This window comes from Microcaecilia unicolor, chromosome 2 (genome assembly GCF_901765095.1).
Source record: "Microcaecilia unicolor chromosome 2, aMicUni1.1, whole genome shotgun sequence".
Classification (NCBI taxonomy): Eukaryota; Metazoa; Chordata; class Amphibia; order Gymnophiona; family Siphonopidae; genus Microcaecilia; species Microcaecilia unicolor.
The window spans coordinates 629,346,138-629,368,741 of NC_044032.1; the positions used below are offsets into that span (position 1 = coordinate 629,346,138).

At 46.9% G+C, this 22,604-nt stretch overlaps 1 protein-coding gene across 1 annotated transcript in view; it reads left to right on the plus strand.

Annotated features, from left to right (window-relative positions):
- Positions 1-22,604, plus strand: part of CLGN (calmegin) — a 350,951-nt gene that overhangs the window by 220,977 nt on the left and 107,370 nt on the right. The gene's annotated exons all lie outside the window — the stretch shown is intronic.

Sequence of the window (22,604 nt, forward strand, 5' to 3'; positions counted from 1 at the left end):
AAAGGAGGTTCTGTCCGGCCTATCCTCGACCTCAAAGGGGTCAATCGGGCCTTGAAAGTGCGGCACTTTTGCATGGAGACTCTCCGCTCTGTTATAGCGGCAGTGAAGGCAGGAGAGTTCTTGGCCTCCTTGGACATCAAGGAAGCTTACCTGCATATTCCCATCTGGCCTCCTCATCAACGCTTCCTGCGTTTTGCAGTCCTGGGACGACACTTCCAGTTCAGAGCCCTCCCATTCGGGTTGGCTACTGCTCCGCGGACCTTTTCCAAAGTAATGGTGGTCATCGCGGCCTTCCTACGAAAGGAAGGGGTACAAGTCCATCCTTATCTGGACGACTGGTTGATCCGAGCCCCCTCTTATGCAGAGTGCGGCAAAGCTGTGGACCGGGTAGTTGCTCTTTTGAGCTCCCTGGGATGGATCATCAACTGGGAGAAGAGCCAGCTGCGCCCGACTCAGTCCCTGGAGTACCTGGGAGTTCGATTCGACACCCAAGTGGGCAGAGTGTTCCTGCCAGACAATCGGATTGTCAAACTTCAGGCTCAGGTGGACCAGTTCCTAGTAGCCTCTCCTCTTCGGGCTTGGGACTATGTGCAGCTGTTGGGCTCTATGACGGCCACGATGGAAGTAGTGCCCTGGGCCAGGGCTCATATGAGACCACTTCAACACTCTTTGCTGCAGCGCTGGACTCCGATGTCGGAGGATTATGCTGTGCGCCTTCCCTTGGACCCAGCAGTGCGCAAGGCGCTGAGCTGGTGGATGCAGACAGACAAGTTGTCTGCGGGAATGCCTCTGGTGACCCCAGAGTGGATTGTCGTCACGACGGACGCCTCTTTGTCGGGCTGGGGAGCCCACTGCTTGGGAAGGACAGCGCAGGGGCTCTGGTCTCCTGCAGAGGCAAAGTGGTCTATCAACCTCCTGGAACTCGGAGCCATTCGGTTGGCGCTTTTGGAGTTCATCCCGGTACTGGTGTTGAAGCCTGTACGGGTCCTGTCGGACAATGCCACGGCTGTGGCCTATGTCAACCGCCAGGGATGTACCAAGAGCGCCCCTCTAGCCAAGGAGGCTATGAATCTTTGCCAGTGGGCGGAAGCGAACCTGGAGCAGCTTTCAGCGGCCCACATTGCCGGAGTCATGAATGTCAAGGCGGACTTTCTCAGTCGCCATACCTTGGAGCCCGGAGAGTGGCAGCTATCTGCTCAGGCGTTCTTGGACATCACGAAGCGCTGGGGCCAGCCGAGCCTAGATCTGATGGCGTCATCGGCCAATTGCCAAGTGCCGCGCTTTTTCAGCAGAGGACGGGACCCTCGATCCCTGGGAGTAGATGCTCTTCTCCAACAGTGGCCGACACAGGAGCTCCTCTATGTGTTCCCGCCCTGGCCCATGTTGGGCAGGGTGCTAGACCGGGTGGCAAAGCATCCCGGCAGGGTAATCCTGGTGGGTCCGGATTGGCCCAGACGTCCCTGGTATGCGGACTTGATCAGGCTCTCAGTCGACAATCCTCTGCGGCTGCCAGTGGAGCAGGGCCTGTTACATCAGGGTCCCGTGGTGATGGAGGATCCCTCCCCCTTTGGTCTTACGGCCTGGCTATTGAGCGGCAGCGTCTGAGGAAGAAGGGCTTCTCAGACAAGGTCATCGCCACTATGCTGAGAGCGAGGAAGCGCTCTACTTCTACTGCTTACGCCAGGGTTTGGCGTATCTTTGCAGCGTGGTGTGAAGCAGGCTCACTTTCTCCCTTCACTGCTCCAATTTCTTCAGTGTTGGCGTTCCTGCAAGAAGGTCTGGAGAAAGGCCTGTCGCTCAGTTCCCTTAAAGTCCAGGTAGCGGCTCTGGCTTGCTTCAGGGGCCGCCTGAAGGGTGCTTCCCTGGCTTCGCAGCCAGATGTGGTGCGCTTTCTCAAGGGAGTTAATCACCTGCGCCCTCCTCTGCACTCAGTGGTGCCTGCGTGGAATCTCAAAATGGTGCTAAGAGCATTGCAGAAGCCGCCGTTTGAACCCTTGTCGAGGGCATCTCTGAAAGACCTGACGTTGAAAGCAGTCTTTTTGGTGGCTATCACTTCAGCCAGAAGAGTTTCCGAGCTCCAGGCGCTCTCATGTCGAGAGCCTTTTCTGCAGTTCACTGAGGCAGGAGTGACTATTCGCACAGTGCCTTCCTTTCTGCCCAAGATTGTTTTCTCGCTTCCATGTGAATCAGCAGCTCTGTCTCCCTTCCTTTCGTAGGGAGGACTACCCAGAGGAGTACTCTGCTCTTAAATATCTGGATGTGAGACGAGTCATCATCAGATACTTGGAAGTGACCAATGATTTCCGGAAATCGGATCATCTGTTTGTCCTGTTTGCAGGTCCTCGTAGGGGTCTGCAGGCTGCTAAGCCTACAGTGGCAAGATGGGTCAAGGAAGCCATTGCAGCGGCTTATGTGGCCGCGGGGAAGGTGCCGCCTATCCAGCTGAAGGCTCACTCCACAAGAGCTCAGGCGGCCTCGATGGCAGAGGCCGGTTCCGTCTCCTTGGAAGAGATATGCAAGGCGGCAACTTGGGCTTCGGCCCATACATTCTCCAAGCATTACCGCTTGACTGTGGCTGCTCGGGCGGAGGCACGGTTTGGAGCTTCAGTGTTGCGGTCAGGGATTTCTATGTCCCGCCCTGGGTGAGTACTGCTTCGGTACATCCCACCAGTCTATGGATTGATCAGCTTGATGATATGGAAGGTAAAATTATGTATCATACCTGATAATTTTCTTTCCATTAATCATAGCTGATCAATCCATAGCCCCTCCCAGATATCTGTACTGTTTTTATTCTGGTTGCATTTCAGGTTCAAGTTCAGTCTTCAGTATTTCAGTAAGACTTCGTGTTCAAGTTTTTTCACTTGGATTCTTCAAGAGTTGAGACGAGTTTGTGTTACAGTGAGCTGCTGCATTCCTCTCCCCTCCGTTTTACGGGGCTGGATTGAGACTTAAAATTCTGCCGGCACTCCCTCCCGCTTCGTGCGGTTGTAGGGCAGCTTTGTACCCCTCCCGCTTCGGCGGTGTTAGGGTCAGTCAGCTCCTCCCGCGGTTGCGGTTGCAGGATAAGCCAGATCCCCCCGCATCGGCGGGTGTGGTGTCCCTCCCCCGCTCCGCGGGGATGAGCTGGACGGATTCCCCTCCCCCACTTGTGTGGGGATGAGCTGGGTTAATTCCCCTCCCCCGTTTCGGCGGTGGTGAGCTGGGCAGAGTGTCCCTTTGTGGGTGTAATTCTCTAAGTGCTGAGTCCTGCGGATGGAGCTTTGATATCGACATACTGAGGAGTTTCCGGCAGCACATGACCACATATAGGGAGGAAAAAGTTTGCTCTCTATCTCCACCTGCTGGTAGATGGACACAACCCACCAGTCTATGGATTGATCAGCTATGATTAATGGAAAGAAAATTATCAGGTATGATACATAATTTTACCTTAATTTCTGTCACTAGTGAAGAAGGTTGTTTATAGAAAAGGAAACTGGTTTCCCCTCCTTTTCTCCCTCTCAGGTAAACCTTTTTTTAATTCCTGTCACTAGTGAGGAAGGTTGTTTAAAAAAAATAAATAAAAGAAACTTTGTTTTTCCTTCTTTCTCTTGCCTGTTATCTGATTTATTTTCCTGCCTTTGGCAATGTATTCTAGGGGGCCGCTTGCGAAGTTTCTTTGAATTTCGCTGGCCGGCATCTGATTCTGATCTTGGACCCTTCTGAGCTGGTACCAGTTGCTTTGATTTTTTTGTGGGATGCGGCTCGTGTCTGGATTATGAAACTCAGTCGTTTTTTTTTTCCTCTTCATGGTCCTAGATGGCAGCTGGTTCAGAGGGTGGCCCCTTTGCTGGAACTTGTACCTTTGCGGTTCGGAGGTCTTTTTCTGCCATTTCCAAAGTAGGGGAAGTCTCTCACTGGCTACGTTTGGCTGCGGGCTCAGTCTTTTTAGGCCAGGGCTATTTTTTCATTCCTGTCAGCCTTATGCGGCTGTTGGTCAGTTCTTTTTCAGACCGTCTGGTCTCTGCTGCTTCTGGCATCTTGCTTGAGACGCCCCTGCTATTTGATTCTTGTTTTGGCAGCAGCTTTTCCTCCCTTCCGTAGGGAGGTTCTGGTTCTCTCAGCCCCGTGGATCCCTCCTGTCTGCTCGCAGGGTACTTTCCTTCTGGTAGGGGTCCGAGTTGCCCTTGGTGTGCAACTGCTAGCTCAAATCCCTCTTCTGAGTACCCTCGGGAGTGCCATTATTGCCAGTCTTTTGCTTTGACTTAGTTCAGTGTCTTTTTATGGGAATGTGCCTTTTTAGGACTAGTTTTCCAGAAATACAGAAAAACTCAAGAAGAGGAACACGGGGAGGAATACCGGAGGAAACTGAAAGAAGCCAAGAGAGAGATACGTCTGGCGAAAGCAGAAGAACAAATGGCTAGAAATGTAAGAAGAGATGACAAAAATTTCTTCAGGTATATTAGTGAAAGGAGAATGACTAAAAAGGGAATTGTGAGACTGAAAGATACTGCGAACCACTATGTAGATAATGATGAAGAAAAAGCAAATTTGCTAAATAGATACTTTTGTTCTGTTTTCACAGAAGAAAATCCTGGAGAAGGATGGACTGGAAAAGGTACAAATGAGAATGAAGTGGATAGAGCACCGTTCACGGAAGAGAGTGTGTATGAACAACTTGAAAAGCTAAAGATGGACAAAGCCATGGGACCGGACGGGATCCACCCCAGAATATTGAGGGAGCTCAGGGAGGTTCTGGCGGGTCCTCTTAAAGATTTGTTTAATAAATCCTTGCAGACGGGAGAGGTTCCGAGGGACTGGAGAACGGCGGATGTGGTCCCTATTCACAAAAGTGGTGATAGGGAAGTAGTTGGAAACTACAGGCCGGTAAGCCTCACTTCAGTTATTGGAAAGGTAATGGAAGCGATGCTGAAGGAAAGGATAGTGAATTTTCTGGAAGCCAATAAGTTGCAAGATCCAAGACAACATGGTTTTACCAAAGGGAAATCGTGCCAAATGAATCTCATTGAATTCTTTGATTGGGTGACAGGAGAATTAAATCAGGGACGGGCTATAGACGTAATCTACTTAGAGTTCAGCAAAGCTTTTGACATAGTTCCCCACAGGAAGCTCTTAAATAAACTGGATGGGCTGAAGATAGGACCCAAAGTGGTGAACTGGATTAGGAACTGGTTGACGGGCAGATGCCAGAAGGTGGTGGTGAATGGAATTCGCTCGGAGGGAAAGGTGAGTAGTGAAGTGCCTCAAGGATCGGTGCTGGGGCCGATTCTGTTCAATATATTTGTGAGTGACATTGCCGAAGGGTTAGAAGGTAAAGTTTGCCTACTTGCGGACGATACTAAGATTTGTAACAGAGTGGACACCCGGGAGGGAGTGGAAAACATGAAAAAGGATCTGCAGAAGCTAGAAGAATGGTCTAAGGTTTGGCAATTAAAATTCAATGCGAAGAAATGCAAAGTGATGCACTTAGGGAGTAGAAATCCACGGGAGATGTATGTGTTAGGCGGTGAGAGTTTGATACGTACAGAAGGGGAGAGAGATCTTGGGGTGATAGTAACTGAGGATCTGAAGGCGACGAAACAGTGTGACAAGGCGGTGGCCGTAGCGAGAAGGTTGCTAGGCTGTATAGAGAGAGGTGTGACCAGCAGAAGAAAGGAGGTGTTGATGCCCATGTACAAGTCATTGGTGAGGCCCCACCTAGAGTATTGTGTTCAGTTTTGGAAGCCGTATCTTGCGTAGGATGTAAAAAGAATTGAAGCGGTGCAAAGGAAAGCTACGAGAATGGTATGGGATTTGCGTTACAAGACGTATGAGGGGAGACTTGCGGACCTGAACATGTATACTCTGGAGGAAAGGAGAAACAGGGGTGATATGATACACACGTTCAAATATTTGAAAGGTATTAATCCGCAAATGAATCTTTTCCGGAGATGCGAAGGCAGTAGAACGAGAGGACATGAAATGAGATTGAAGGGGGGCAGACTCAAGAAAAATATCAGGAAGTACTTTTTCACGGAGAGAGTAGTGGATGCTTGGAATGCCCTCCCGTGGGAGGTGGTGGAGTTGAAAACGGTAACAGAATTCAAACATGCGTGGGATAAACATAAAGGAATCCTGTTCAGAAGGAATGTATCCTTGGGAGCTTAGCCAAGTTTAGGTGGCAGAGCCGGTGGTGGGAGGCGGGGATAGTGCTGGGCAGACTTATACGGTCTGTGCGAGAGCCGGTGGTGGGAGACGGGGCTGGTTGGGAGGCGGGGATAGTGCTGGGCAGACTTATACGGTCTGTGCCAGAGCTGGTGGTGGGAGGTGGGACTGGTAGTTGGGAGGCGGGGATAGTGCTGGACAGACTTATACGGTCTGTGCCAGAGCTGGTGGTGGGAGTCGGGGCTGGTGGTTGGGAGGCGTGGATAATGCTGGCCAGACTTATACGGTCTGTGCCCTGAAGAGGACAGGTGCAAATAAAAAGTGGCACATGTGAGTTTATCTTGTTGGGCAGACTGGATGGACCGTGCAGGTCTTTTTCTGCCGTCATCTACTATGTTAGTTTGCCACAGCTCTTCCTTGCTTCCCTTGCTTTCGGACAGGCGGATTTTGCCTTTTCTAGTTTCAGGCGCCTCTCTCCTGACACATTTAGCACTCCTTCCTTTTTCTGTAAGGGACGCAGTCCTTTCCTGCTTAGCAGATCTATTGCTGTGCATCTGGATTATCGCCTCTTAGCTGTGCGCTTTTCTCTACTTTTCTGCAGGGAAGTGGATCTGTTATAGGTCTGGAGTTTGATTCTCCCTTAGCTGGTTTTTCCTCAGTTTGGTGTTAGTGGCCAGCTTCCTCTTTGTTCCTGGCCTGGCAAGAGTTGGTTCTTCCTCACTGCCTTATGGCTGCATTTTGCTCTCTAAGGTCTGAGGATTCCAGCTCCGTGATGCTTACCTCCCTCTTGGCGGGAGTTCCTTCTCTACATTGACTGCTGCTCCATATCGGTTGCCTAGGAGGGCGGTCATTGTGGCTCAGAGACCACTTGAGGGCCGAGAGTGTCTCTTGGGGCATGGGGCTTTCTCTTCTTGTAGTTTTAGTCCTCCTGGGCCAGGGGAGTGCAGTGCCAGGTCTGCATTTCCACAAATTGTGCTCCTTTCCTGTTGGCCTCCTGGCAGCACCTTCTTCTCTGGCTATTCCCCGGGACTCCATCTATGCATTTTGCTTGTTGAGCACAGCGCCATCGCCGCATGTTGAGCGCGGCCCCATCGCCGCATGTTGAGCTCAGCTTCATTATTCCATGCAGTTCCACCATTCCATGTTGAACGGCTCCATTGCTGCATTCTGGGCACAGTTCCACAGTTGCAGGTTGGTTTTAGCTCCATCGATGTATGTTGAGGACAGCTGTATCATGGCATGTTGAGTGAAGTTCCTTCGCTGCTTATTTTGCAACCTTTCATCTCTGCATGTTGAACGCAGCTCCATTCTTCATGCTGAGAAGCTACTGTATCCAACCCGCAGAAAAAAGCTGGGGTTGACCTACAAGGTGAAACAGTGCCCAACAGGCAAAGGTGAAAATATGCTCCACAGTCAGAGACTGAACGGTGCTCAAGGGACAGAAAAGAAGCTGCACTCATCAGGCAGAGTAGGATCCGTGCTCAACGAGAACAAACGGATTTGCATTCAAAGCACACAAACAGAGCCACACACCACGGTCAGAGAAAGAGTTGCACACCTCTGGCAAAGATAGAAATTCACTGAACAAGCAGAGTAACAGACAGAAGATGAGCAGTGCCCCACTGAAAGAGCTGGATGTTAGAGGTACCTGCAGAACTGAAGCTGCGGTAGCGATGGAACTGTGTATATAACGCAGACAAGGAGCTGCTTTCCACAGGCAGACAAGGAACTGCGCTCCACACGCCGGCAAGGAACTGTGCGCCACACGCCGGCAAGGAGCAGCGCTCCACACGCCGGCAAGGAACTGCGCGCCACACGCCAGCAAGGAGCAGCGCTCCACACGCTGACAAGGAGCTATGCTTCCTACGCAGACATGAAGCTGTGTAGCACCTGCAGTCACAGAGCTGTGCTCCACTTCACCCAAATCTTCCTCGGTGAAGACCGAAGCAAAGAATTCATTTAATCTCTCCGCTACGGCTTTGTCTTCCCTGATCACCCGTTTTACCTCTCAGTCATCTAGTGGTCCAACCGATTCTTTTGCTGGCTTCCTGCTTTTAATATACCTAAAAGTAGAGGAGTGTGGTAGCCGTGTTAGTCCACGCTTAAGGTTATCAATAGAAATCAAACAAAATAAAACATGGAAAAGAAAATAAGATGATACCTTTTTTATTGGACATAACTTAATACATTTCTTGATTAGCTTTCGAAGGTTACCCTTCTTCCTAGCCCATTATAAACCATAAAGCTGTATGTCTCTGTTGATCACCCACCCTGTTAGAATATCAGTGATATGCTTTGATGTCCCCATGCATACTTCCTACCCACCCCCCTCCTCCCACCCTGTCAGACTGTCATAGTAATGCTTGAATGTTTTCACTTATTTACACTGTCAGTCAGCCAGCACATTTGCTTATTTCCGATCTGAGGAAGAAGGGCAACCTTCGAAAGCTAATCAAGAAATGTATTAAGTTATGTCCAATAAAAAAGGTATCATCTTATTTTCTTTTCCATGTTTTATTTTGTTTGATTTCTATTGATAATATACCTAAAAAAAAATTGGTGGGAGTAAATGATAAAATGTATTGTCCTTTTTGCTGTATTTATTAAGGATTGGCCTGTTTGTGTTTTTTTTTTCCCATGAGGTCTTTGCAGATTGCTGCTTGTTATTGTTGCATTCGACAATAAAGATATTTTTTTTAAAAAGGGACTTTAAGCAGTGAAGAAGAGAAAAGCCCAATCCCTGCTGTTGAGGTAACTGTGGGGAGAAGAGGGCAGGTCTGTGTTTAAAAAAAATAGGAGGAGGGGGAAATGAGAGAATCTGGGTGAAGGCTGGAGAGGAGGGCATGAGAGAAAGAAACAGAGGTTGTGTGAGACAGAGAGAGATGGTTGTGTTCAATAGGAGAGAGCCAGTAGGAAATGCGAGAGAAATGCCTAAAATGCATGGCATAATTAATCACAATTGTGCTATTAAAATATTTTGCCCACCCCTAGTTCTGTTTAGAGTGCTGATAGTGTAATATTTGAAGTTGGTGAGCAACTGTTCTTGATGCAAGCAATAGCACCTTTTCTGTCCACTGCATCGAGTGTCTTTGGGCTCCTTACCAGGGAAGGGGAAGAGTGGGTTAGATTTCATAGATTTGGATTTATTTATAACAGCCTCAAATACCACTGAATGATGCAGAAGCTGAGCTTTTTCATGCCCTGGACAGGGTTGGACTTTGTATTTAGTATCAAGTTGCTTCGAAATTGGCAGAACCCCCTATACACCATAGCCTATCAGTCTGTAGCCCTTGTAGAATTGAATGAATGGGTACTGCAGTTGGTCCCACAGGGGAGTCTCTAGATTTCAGTATACTTTGAAAGTCTTTTTTTGATCATAATGGCAGCTTCAGCTCACAAAGTTAATTCTTTTAAAAGTTTTTGAATAAATTTATTGTAGTTGACATCCTCAGGAGTGTCAGGTTTAGGATGTTCTGAGATTGAGGAAGTAGTCTGTTGGTTAGGAAGAGGCTTGGGTTGGTCTCTATGTTCCTCCTCAGAGAAATATACCTCAGTTGGGTGTGAGAGAGAAAGGTGTCACTGTTGTTTAGATAAAGATGGTCTGCTTGGTCTCACTGATGACGCTGGAGATGAGGGTATGTGGCACTGGGAGGGGAACTGTAGTTTGATAAGGTGGTAGGAAGGAAGGCTGAAGCCCTGGTTGCTGAAGGACCTTTTGAAAAAGCTGTAGAAGGAGAGAAGCAGCATCCTGTATGGCCACAGTAGAAAAAGCAGGAGAAGTGGTTTGTGCCACGGCAGTGGAGGCAATCTGTGAGGAAAAGTTAGGTGTTGCTGGCGGTTGTAACTAGAGTGAAGCTGGCCTAATATGTTTGGTTTTGCTCACCTTTTTTGAGTTTCTTTTGGGGCAGCAGAGTTTAGAGTTTAGCCTCAACTTTGTGGGGTGAAAGTGTGGAGTTCCTTGAGTGTTTAGATGCTTGTGTTTGAGGAGATTTATTTATTTTTATTTATTTATTTACGTCAATTTATATACCGTATCTTATTGCTACTGCAAGACAGAACGGTTTACAATTTATAAAAAAGAAGCAATACAATATGTACAAGTTGGACAAACATTAGAACTCCAGTCATTACAGGAAAGCACAGCAAACCCACAAACTAGCTACATAAGATGAAAAACAGTATAACTCATGATTTAGTATACAGGAGAACACCGCAAATACAAGATTAAATACATAGTATAATCTACACAGACAAACAATACAGTTTTGATTTAATATATATTACAGATGCCCATTTATAACCTTTCTTCCATTATTCTAAATTCTGTTGTACATAATTGATAAAGTAGAAGGTTTTCAAAAGTTTCCGAAAATGAAAGTAAGATTTCTCAAGTCTGATCTCTTTTGGAAGGCCATTCCAAAGAGAGGGAGACAAATAGAAAAGAGCCGAATTCCGTGTAGATTCCCATCTAGCCCTAGCGAGAGGAGGAATCACTAACCTGTTGTCTGTCAGGGATCTAAGGGTTCGTGTGGCAGTGTAAAGAATAGTTAGATTTGACAGATAGTCAGGGTTTAGTGTATAAAAAGCCTTATGGGTCAAAACTAAGGCTTTAAACTTAACTCTTGCTTCAACCGGAAGCCAATGCAGTTGATGTAGTAAAGGTGTTACTCTGTCATCCCTCCGGGCCCTACAAATCATACGTGCTGCAGTATTCTGTATTCTTTGTAGTTGTTTCAAGCTAGCTTGAGTGATCCCTGCATATATGATATTACAATAATCTAAGCGTGAGGTAATATAGGCAGATGTCAACGTTTTAAGGGAATCCTTACTAATTGAATTCCTAACTGACCGAAGTCTCCTAAGATGGAAAAAAGATTTTTTCACTACTTCGGATATTTGTTCCTCAAAAGTCAGAGCAGAATCGATTATAACCCCAAGGTATCTAAAGGATTTAACTGTAGGGATGTTCTGGCCAAATAGCATAGGTACCACTGCTTGGCATTGTCAGTTTTTGATGCGGCTGTGGAAGCCACCGGGGAATGTTTGTGCTTTTCCTCCAAAATTGACACTGCAGGTGATCTTGAAGGAGTTGAAGGCCCCTGAAGAATACATGCAGTGGAGCCAGGACCCTTCAGTACTGCGGAGGAGCCCTTCGGGTTTATTTCACTAACAGTGGTATTAGCGCTTAAGCCTACCGGTACCTTAGAAAAGTCCTTTGGGTCCTGCACAAGGTGGTTCCATCAGTATTTAAAGAGAAATTAAGCTTTTCCTTTCTCCAGTGGAAGAGAGATGTCAGTAGCGATCTGCAGAAAAGAAGAAACTGAAGAGAACAGCTAGGCCACAGAGTGGGAAGCAGTGCCTCCCATGCAAAGAACCAGAGGCAGTCAAGCTAGGGAGATGGCGTCTGGGCAGGCAGCTTGCGGAGAGGGCTACCAAGTGTATCTGCATTATCCTGTTCCACAGAGAAAAGACGTTTGATGTAGTCTTGCTTGTCACATTACAACATGTGGGATTGCGCGGTTGGTTTTATGATACATTGCAGGTGCTGTACTCCAACCTGACGGGGTGTCCACATTCATCCTTATTGTTTGTGTTGTATATGGAGCCAAATTATCTAAGCATACTTTACGCTTAGATAATTTGATCATAGTAACATAGTAGATGACGGCAGAAAAAGACCTGCACGGTCCATCTTAGTCTGCCCACGATAAACTCATATGTGTATACCTTACCTTGATTTGTACCTGTCTTTTTCAGGGCACAGACCGTATAAGTCTGTCCAGCAGTATTTCCTGCCTCCCAACCACCAGTCCCGCCTCCCATCACCGGCTCTGGCACAGACCCCGTATAAGTCTGCCCTCCCCTATCCTAGCCTCTCAACCACCAAACCCCTCTTCCCCGCCACCCAATTTCAGCTAAGCTTCTGTGGATCCATTCCTTCTGCACAGGATTCCTTTATGCCTATCCCACGCATGTTTGAATTCCGTTACCGTTTTCATGTCCACCACCTCCCGCGGGAGGGCATTCCAAGCGTTCACCACCCTCTCCGTGAAGAAATACTTCCTGACATCTTTCCTGAGTCTGCCCCCCTTCAATCTCATTTCATGTCCTCTCGTTCTACCGTCTTCTCATCTCCGGAAAAGATTCGTTTGCGGATTAATACCTTTCAAATATTTGATCCATTGTGCAAGCATACCATGAAAGTACTGGCTTTTGCAGATGACCTCTTACTGGTGTTGACTGAACCTCAGGCATCATTAACTCAAGCGCTGAGCCAGATACAGCAGTTTGGGCAATCAGCTTTCATTTAAATTGAAATCAGAGGATGTGCCCCTCTATGGACGCATGAGGTGCCTAGTTGGGCGCATTTCCTCTCATTTGGGCAGAGGGACAGCTCAAGTATTTGGGAGTTATCCCCATAGATATTTCCCATCTTTATGCAGTAAATGTACAGCAGTATATGACAGCTACGCTCCTAATATGGCGAATGTTTCCGGTGTCCATGGTTTGTCATGTCAACTTTATCAACTTGATATTGGTACTTAAGTGGCTATATGTCTTTCAGATGTTGTCCTTGTATCTTTTGTGGAGGGATGAACAAGTCCTATATAAGGCCTTTTCTAAATTTGTGTGGCAGGGCAGGTGAGCTTGACTCCCAATTACTCGGGTCATGACTCCATGGAAACTTGGGGGGGGGGGGGTGAGTACGTTGAATATACTGTATCCTACTAGAGCTAGTGGCAAGCGTGATCGCTATGAAGCAGTGTGAGCTACACCTTTGCAATTGATAAGCATGTAAACTCCCCTGAAGAAGCCTAAGGGTGAAACGGAAACCGCATAGGGATTTACAACAAAAAGTGATTTTATCCTATTTAATACCGGTTTTGAAAAAAAAAGACTTGATAAAAAAATGAAAAATTAAAAAGCAAATCAACAATAATAAAGGGAATTACAGGAAGATGATTGGAGGTTTTGGGCCAATGATTACTTACTACTACTACTACTTACTACTTATCATTTCTAAAGCGCTCCTAGACGTACACAGCTCTGTACACTTGAACATGAAGAGACAGTCCCTACTCGACAGAGCTTACAATCTAATTAGGACAGACAAACAGAACAAACAAGAGATAAGGGAATATTAAAGTGAGGATAAAATAAGGGTTCTGAACAAGTGAATAAGGGTTAGGAGTTAAAAGCAGCATCAAAAAGGTGGGCTTTTAGCTTAGATTTGAAGACAACCAGAGATGGAGCTTGACGTACCGGCTCAGGAAGTCTATTCCAGGCACATGGTGCAGCAAGATAAAAGGAACGGAGTCTGATGTTAGCAGTGGAGGAGAAGGGTGCAGATAAGAGAGATTTACCCAGTGAACGGAGTTCCCGGGGAGGAATGTAGGGAGAGATGAGAGTGGAGAGGTACTGAGGAGCTGCAGAATGAATGCACTTTTAGGTCAATAAGAGGAGTTTGAACTGTATGCGGAAACGGATAGGAAGCCAGTGAAGTGACTTGAGGAAAGGGCTAATATGAGCATAACAACACTGGTGGAATATTAGTCGTGCAGCAGAATTTTGAACAGATTGAAGAGGAGAGAGATGGCTAAGTGGGAGACCTGTGAGAGGCAAGTAGCAATAGTATAAGCGAGAGGTGATAAGATTGTGGATGAGGGTTCTGGTAGTGTGCTCAGAAAGGACAAATTTTGCTGATATTATAGAGAGAGAAACGACAGGGTTTAGCAGTCTGCTGAATATGTGCAGAGAAGGAGAGGGAGGAGTCGAAGATGACCCCAAGGTTACAAGCTGATGAGACAGGAAGGATGAGAGTGTTATCCACAGAAATAGAGAATGGGGGAGGAGGAGAGGTTGGTTTAGGGGGAAAGATAAGAAGCTTTACATGATTACATGAACGTATTTTGCGATCTTAACCATCAATTGATAAAAGTCCACAGATTAGTTCTGAGGTCTTTTCCTTCATTTTTGTATTTTTTAGAGTATGAAATATTTAATCTTTTGAAAGCACATGAATCATTCAGATTTTTTGACCTGAGTGTGAAACTATATATGTGTAATTGGATGAATACCCTCTTGTAGCTTTGTATCGTACCTAAATTAAGGCACACCAGTTCGAATTTAGGCTAGTATTCTATAACAGCATACAGCGTGTGGCCTTGTGGCACCAAATTATAGAATTGCCCTCTTGGAAAACAACCTATATACAGACTGCAAAATGGGTTGAATTTTTTTCTTGAAAAGAAATAATATAAAAAGGAAAAGGTTTTAATTTCTAATTGTCACTTGAACCCTTTTTCTTTTTCTTTTAAGGGATGAAGATGAACCTTCTGAAATAGAAGATCTTAGTGCTGTCAAACCTGAGGGCTGGCTTGATGATGAACCTGAATATGTTCCAGATTTGAATTCACAGAAACCAGAGGACTGGTAAGATTGTGTTAGTAACATAGTAGATGACGGCAGAAAGAGCCCTGCACGGTCCATCCAGTCTGCCCAACAAGATAAACTCATATGTGCTACTTTTTGTGTATACCCTACCTTGATTTGGACCTGTCCTCTTCAGGGCACAGACCGTACAAGATTGCCCAGCACTATCCTCGCCTCCCAACCACCAGCCCCGCCTCCCACCACCAGCTCTGACATAGACCGTCGAAGTCTGCCCAGCATTTTCCCCGCCTCCCAACCACCAGCCCCGGCACAGACCGTATAAGGTTCAGAAGAAAGTCGTTTTGCATATATATTATGGATATGTTGTCGATGTCTGTATCAACCTTTATAACCTTTCTAATTTAACAAACATTGAATAAAGTCCCTTGTAGTAGGGACTTCCGGTGGAGCCGTGCAGGAAGATGGCCGCCGTGGAGTGAGCTCCGCCAGACCCCGATCGAGGTCTGCGGGCGCCGGAGTCCCCCCTCAGAAGATTGATAGATGGAGAGAGGCTGGTAAAAGTGAGGGGCAACGGGCGTTCTTAATGGCGGTGGCCCAGCGGTGGAAATAAAGCAGGAAGAACCGCAAACGGGCAGCCCGAAATTCAAGATGGCGGCGGCGGGAGTCTGGGAGAGTGGAGACTAGTGCAGCATATCGGGGCTAGAGCACGATCCAGTGGGCACAGATCGGAGAGCGCCCAGACGCCAAACAGAAGAGCAGAGCCAAATCGGAGGGTGGAGGACGCTGGTTGAAGGTGAGAGAGACGGACCGGTCCTCTTCCTCCCTTTCCCTTCCCTCAACCCACGTGGAGCAGAGCAGTGGCTGGCAACCAGAGAGCCGGGAGAACCAAAGGTAAAGACTGCGGAGTATATCAGAGCCCAGGACTGGAAAAAAAAAAGGTGAGCCCTGTGGAAGTTGGCTTGGCTACCCCCCATCTAAAGAGAGACAGAAGAAGGTGATAATCTGGAAAAACTACAAGATCGGAGTATATCAAGATTTGGCAGGAGCTACATTGCAGAAGAGAAGAGCAATGGGTGAAGTGACGACCTTCATGAGAGCAAAAGGAATTCGATATCGGTGGCTTTTTCCCTTCGCCATTTGGTTAACAGTAGCGGGAAAGTCAAGGAAAGTGAAGACAGATGCGGAGGCGTGGGAGGCGTTGAAACAGTTAGGATGTGAAGGCCTCCCAGTCCGGGAACAACAGGGATTGGAGATGTCGGAACCTAGAACAGACTCAGCATGGCAGACGGTGGCTTACCAAGGAAAGAAGAATGATAGAGGAGTATCCTGAGGACACGTGTAATGGAATAGTGAGCTGCCCAATGAACAATATGCTTAAGATATGTGTGGGAGTGGGGGGGGGGGGGCTAGGAAGGGGAGTGGGGTTTTGCATGGAAAAGTACAATTGGGGGGAGGGAGAGGGGGATATGGAGAGAACCGGAAGCTCGGGGTTGTATGGGGGTCTCGGGGGAACGGCGGAGCCTCTTCTCTGACCGACTGTAGTAGAAATGTCGGGAGAGGGGAGGGGGTAAGGGAAGGGAGAGGGGTATGGGAAGGAGAAGGCCTAAAAGTGGGATCCTGGAATGTAAATGGTCTCAATAACCCTAAGAAGAGAGCGAGAGTCATGAAAGAGATAATTAGAACGGGGTGTGAAGTACTATTTCTGCAAGAGACTCATTTGAGACCAAGACATGGTTATCTGCTCCGTACACGGGCATATACAGAAGTGGTGACACATCAAGAGGCAGGAGGGAAGAAAAAAGGGGGAGTAGCTATACTGATTAGGCAGAACTGTGGACTGACTATCACAAAAGAATTCAAGGAAACAACAGGGAGATGCGTGGCTGTAAGGGGAACAATACAGGGAAAGGAGGTAACACTGGTAAATATCTATGCCCCAAATATGGGACAGAGGGAGTTTTTCCACACATTGGGGGAGGAACTCCAAGGGTTTGTAGGAGGTCAGGCAATTGTGGGAGGTGACTTCAACATAGCACCAGATGCGCGATTAGATCATTCAGGAGGAGGAGGGTATCAATCAGGGCCGGGGAGGAAGGCATTGCATACATTTTTGAGTCACATGGAGCTTGTGGACAGTTGGAGGTTGTTACGGGGCACGCAAAGGGGATATACATTCTACTCCCATGCGGCGAACTCGTATACCAGAATAAGATGGATTGTGGGTACATAGGAACTGGGCCCCCACGATAGTAGAGACGGAAGTTGAACCGATTTCCATCTCAGACCATGCGATGGTGTGGATCAGATTGCAGGGATGGGGATATAGAAAGAAGAACACTAGGTGGAAACTTAATGAATCCCTCCTGGGAGAGGAACAAGTGAGGGAAGAGGTGCAGCCAATATACAGGAGTATTGGAGGCTTAATGATACAGGGGCAGTGGGGGATGGGGTCTTGTGGGATGCTATGAAGGCTGTGGTAAGGGGAACACTAATCAAATGGGGAGCTAGGGAAAAAAGAGAGAGGGGTCAGAAGGTGATGGCTTTGCGGGAGCGATTAGGTAAATTGGAAAGAACCCATCAGAGAAATCCGTCACCAAGAGTATGGGAGGAACTTAAGAAAATAAGGGGTGAATTGGTCCAGGGTCAGTTGGAAGAGGTAGAATACATGAGAACGCGTCTCAAACAGCAGTTCTTCGAATTTGCAAATAAGTCTAGTGCTATGTTAGCGAGAAGCCTGAGAAACAAAAGGGTGAAGTCAAAAATACAAAAAATTAAGGACGGGAAAGGGGGATGGGCCCACACAGACGAGGGCATAGAAGAGGGATTTCTTCGATACTATAAGGAATTATATAGAGCCCCTGAGGGGGTGCAACATGAAAGCTTAGTTAGGTATTTAGACCAGATCCCATTGCAGAGACTGAGTGAAGAGGAGCGTCAAAGGATGGAGGAACCAATTGGACAGGGGGAAGTAAAAGGGGTTATTCTAAAACTCCCCAATGGCAAGGCCCCAGGGTTGGACGGGTTCACAGCAAGGTTTTATAAAAGTTTTGAGAGTTTGATCAGCCCGCTGCTGACGAGGGTGGGTAATGGGGTCTTGGAGGGAGGGGTCCTCCAGAGCTCTATGATGGAAGCGGGGGTGACCATTCTGCCCAAACCTGGGAAAGATCCGACGGTTTGTGGCTCATATAGGCCCATTTCACTATTGAACGTGGACGCAAAGATAATAGCAAAAGTATTGGCCAACAGATTGGGCAGAGTGTTACCTAAATTAATACACCCGGACCAAGCTGGTTTTGTACCAGGGAGGCAAGTGGGAGATAACATCAGAAGAACATTGCATCTACTGTGGGATGCCCAAAAAACAGATTCGCGATTGGCCATACTATCGATGGATGCCGAAAAGGCATTTGATAGGGTGAATTGGGAATTCCTGCGGGAGGTGTTGGATAGAGTGGGACTGGGAGGCCATTTCAGTATCTGGGTAGAAGCGTTGTATAGGGACCCTAGAGCGTGTTTGAATATAAACGGGAGTTATTCTCCCTTCTTCCCGATAGGTAGAGGCACCAGGCAGGGCTGTCCGCTATCCCCACTCCTGTTTGCCTTATATATAGAACCGCTGGCAGTAATGATCAGAGAGCACCCGGGGGTGAGGGGACTGCGGGTAGGAGATCAGGAACACCGCATAGCACTATTTGCGGATGATATGCTGCTCTATGTGAAGGACCCGGAAGTAACATTGCCGGTAATATTGGGGGTATTTGAGGAATACGAGACATACGCCGGACTCAGGATAAACAGGGATAAAAGTGAAATAATGGGAATTTCATTAAGGGAAGAGGAGGAGGCAGAGGTGAGGGAAAGATATGAGTTTAAATGGAAGAGTCAGAAAATAAGGTATTTGGGGATCCAGTTGTCGGGAGATCTGGAGAGGATATTCCCCCTAAATTATGGACGCCTGCAAAACCAAATAAAAAATGATATGTTGAGATGGAAAAACAAATGGTTCTCTTGGTGCGGTAGAATGGCTGTGGTTAAAATGAATGTGATGCCACGTATTCTATTCCTTTTTCAGACTCTGCCAGTGATGGTGCCGAAGCCATTCCTTAAGAAATTACAGGCTTCTATAATGAACTTCATATGGGGGAACAGGAGACCATGACTAGCATAGCGGGTGTTGTGGAGGGGGGGGAAGAGCGGTACCTAACCTGGAGTGGTACTATTGGGGAGCTCAAATGAAAATGCTCTTAGACTGGGAGAGGGGAGGGGAGAAACCAGCAGTCCAAGTGGAGGAAGCTTATTGGCCACAAAGAACCTTGAGGTCCTGGTTGTGGACTTCGGAGTGTATGGGGAAGGGGCAAAGAGAGGGTATTAGCCCCTTTCTGAGACAGTTGATGGATGTATGGGGGGGCTGCGGAGAAGATGGGGGCAAGTGATGGGAGTGTCCTCTCTGGCTCACATTAGATGGGAACCGAAATTTAGAGCAGGAAGGGAAAATGCTGCATTTGTGAGATGGGAACAGAGGGGAGTGGTAAGGTTTAGAGATGTGCTTCATGGGAGTGGAATGTGTACTTTTGAAGAGGTGTGCGAGAGGTATGGGATCCCAGAGGGAGACAGATTTACATATATACAACTAACTCAGTTCATGGGAAAGCAGGGATGGAAGGGAGGGACACCCAGGGAAAGAGAAAGTTGGGAAAACTTGTGGATAATGTTGGAGAAGGTCCCAAAAACAATCTCGGTGGTGTACCGATTTATTCAAGGGGATGAAGATTGGATGTATCCATTTCAAGAAGCGTGGGAAAGGGACTTGCAATATAAATTTATGGAGCAGGAATGGGAAAACATATGTGGGGAAGTACAGAAAGCGTCTGTCTGTGTATTAATACAAGAAAATGCCTATAAAGTCCTCACGCGGTGGTACTACACACCGGAGAGATTGAAAAAAAATGTACTCGGGGACATCGGATGGGTGTTGGAGATGTAAAAGACGGACGGGCACATTTCTACATGTGTGGTGGACATGCCCGGGAGTAGTAACATTTTGGCAAGCAGTGATGAAAGTGTTGGTCCGTGTAATGGGGGTATCCCTGGTGTGCAGTCCATGGGCATGCTTATTGGGAATGTACAATGAGCGAGAGGTGTGGGAGGAGAGTAAAATGTTGCGCTGGGGACTGGCAGCGGCTAAGTGCCTTATCGCGTGCTGCTGGAAATCAGTTGCCCCACCCCCACCCCCCAAGATATAGGGGATTGGAAGATTAAAGTAAGGCAACTATGGTATATGGAGCGGCTAACGGTATATAGAAGAGAGGGAGAACTTAAACGCAAGAAGGGATGGACGAAGTTACAGGTCATGATAGAGCATCTCTAAAGGGGACAGACATACATTCCGGGGGGGGGGGGGGGATTGGGGGGAGGGGTTTGACTATTCAAAAGTTATAAAAAAAAAAAAATAGAGTATGCAATAAGGGAGGAATTTAAGAGACTCCAAGGGGGGAGGGAATGGGACAAGGGAACCGGGGGGGGAGAGAGGGAAGAAAATGTGGTTGGAAGTTAAAAAATATGCGGCTTGTAGGTCTGTGGAGATAAAGTATAGAGAGAGATATAAGAAGTGTTGAACATGTTATGGATTATTGGATAAAAATGTAAGAAATCATAAAGAAGTAATTAGAAGAAGTAGTTGACTAGTTTGAATGTAAAGCTAAAGTTCAGAGACAGGCACAAGAATTGAGGTTTCATTGATGTTTATTTATGGATGGAAGGTTATATATGTAAGCATATGTTGAAACACAATAAAACATTTAAAGTAAAAAAAAAAAAAAGTCCCTTATAGTAGAGAGTTTAAGGGATGCTCCAGACCTTACACCTTTTAGTCCGCTCTAAATCTTGGTTCCAGCAGCAAACCCCATCGATTCAGACAGGTGGTAAAAAATTGATCAGAGGTGTGGAGGCCTCAGTGCTATAAGCAGTGCATTAGAACAGCGTTAAGCTTTAGCACACAACTTTCTAATAAGTGCGCTAAAAATATATATTTTTTTATTCCCAGTGCAGTAAACTAATGTCATGCAAATTACAAAGGGCATTAAAAAGTGTGTATGGTTAGAAAAAAAAAAAGCACATACACCACTGTTGTATGTCATATCTTTTTTATTGAAAGATGAAAGAAAAAGAATATTCCAACTCAAACAGCACAAAGTGCTTGGTTTCTTATAGCCTCTTGGAATAGTCAAACACATACTATCATTCTTCCAATTGAACCTCCTCCCGCCCTCCGCACCAAACCCAATGAATAACCCTCCAGGTAGGTGGAAACAGTAAAGCATCTTCAAACCCTCCTATTCTTCTGGGTGACTAAATGTAATTCAAAATCTAGCTGTCTATGAGTGCGACTGTAGATATGGATCCCACATAGAAAGATAGTTCTGCTCCTTTTTTGCAGAAATTGCTGAATCCTTTACCTCCCACACTGCTAGTCAATGAACCCCAGCTCGCCAGGACCAAGGCTACCGAGGAATCTAAGATGCATTTTCCCCTACTATGATAAACTTTCGCAGTAGTGTCTTTTGTATCTTGCCTAGACTGCTCAACCCCCCTCCCCCCCATTATATCAAAAATAACCAAGTCCACTGTAAAGCAAATGCAAGTGTGAAACAGAGTGGTCACATAGAGAGCGATGGCCGTCCAGTATTATTGTACAAGGGGACACTCCCACAGTGCATGATAAAAGGTATTGTCTCCGCCATTGCACCTACAGCACATGTTGAAAAAGCCAATCTTCCCACTTTATGCATCTGCACTTGTGTGAAATATGCCCAATGGAGCACCTGGAATGCACATTTCCTCAAGTCAGCACCCTGGCACCAGCTGGGGTATGCCATGAATGGTTTTGGCTACATTCCACTCCTACAAGGATTGCCCCAAATCCGATTCCCATCTGGTTTTAACCTCTTGATATTCCTTCTCACCCGCCAGGGGTTGTACAGATTTAAATAGCCCTGAGATGTTGAGCCTCTCAGTTCCCATCAATTTAAAAAATCCCCTTAATTTGGAGCCTAAGTTTAATTTTAGGGTGTTTGGGTCAAGGGAGTTAATATAGTGCTTACGTTGGCAAAAAGCAAATTGGTCTCCCCACTACACATCTGTCGTCATCATTGCCTCCTCCTCCATAAGCAAATCTGTTACCAAACTATAGCCCCAGATCTCCCAAAGGGCAAACACACTGCTCGCCATACTTGGTGGGAATGGCAGGTTGCCCCTAATCGGTAATTGATCTTTGTCCTTTGAAGCACTCCCCAACCACTGAGTCAGCTTTGTCCAACAGTTTTTCAGGGGCCTAAATAGCATGCTTCTCCCTAACAAATAGGACAAGGTGTTATTTGGAACCTGCACGAGAGATTGAATACTATAAGGGGCATAGAGCAATCATTCATACAAAATAGGAGTATAATCTGATCTGTCCAATAACCAATCACCCAGATGTTGTAAAAAGGCCGGCATAATTATATAACTGCAAATTAGGCAGGCCCAGGCCCCCATTCTGCCAATTACCATATAAGTATGGGAGGTGTTCACTCTGGTGGATCCTCCTCTACTTCTATCCCTCTGCCTGTCAGCGTACCTCAGGGTTGTTTTTTTTTAGTTATATTTGTACCCCGCGCTTTCCCACTCATGGCAGGCTCAATGCGGCTTACAGGTACTTATTTGTACCTGGGACAATGGAGGGTTAAGTGACTTGCCCAGAGTCACAAGGAGCTGTGCCTGAAGTGGGAATCGAACTCAGTTCCTCAGTTCCCCAGGACCAGAGTCCACCACCCTAACCACTAGGCCACTCCTCCATTCTGTTCTTGGTCCCCTCCTCTTTTCTATCTACACTTCTTCCCTTGGTTCATTAATCTCATCCCATGGCTTTTCCTACCATCTCTATGCTGACTCCCCCCAAATCTACCTTTCTACCCCTGATGTTTTAGCGTGTTTGTCTAACATTGCTGTCTGGATGTCTCAACGCCACCTGAAATTAAACATGACCAAAACCGAGCTTCTCATTTTTCCCCCCAAACCCACCTACT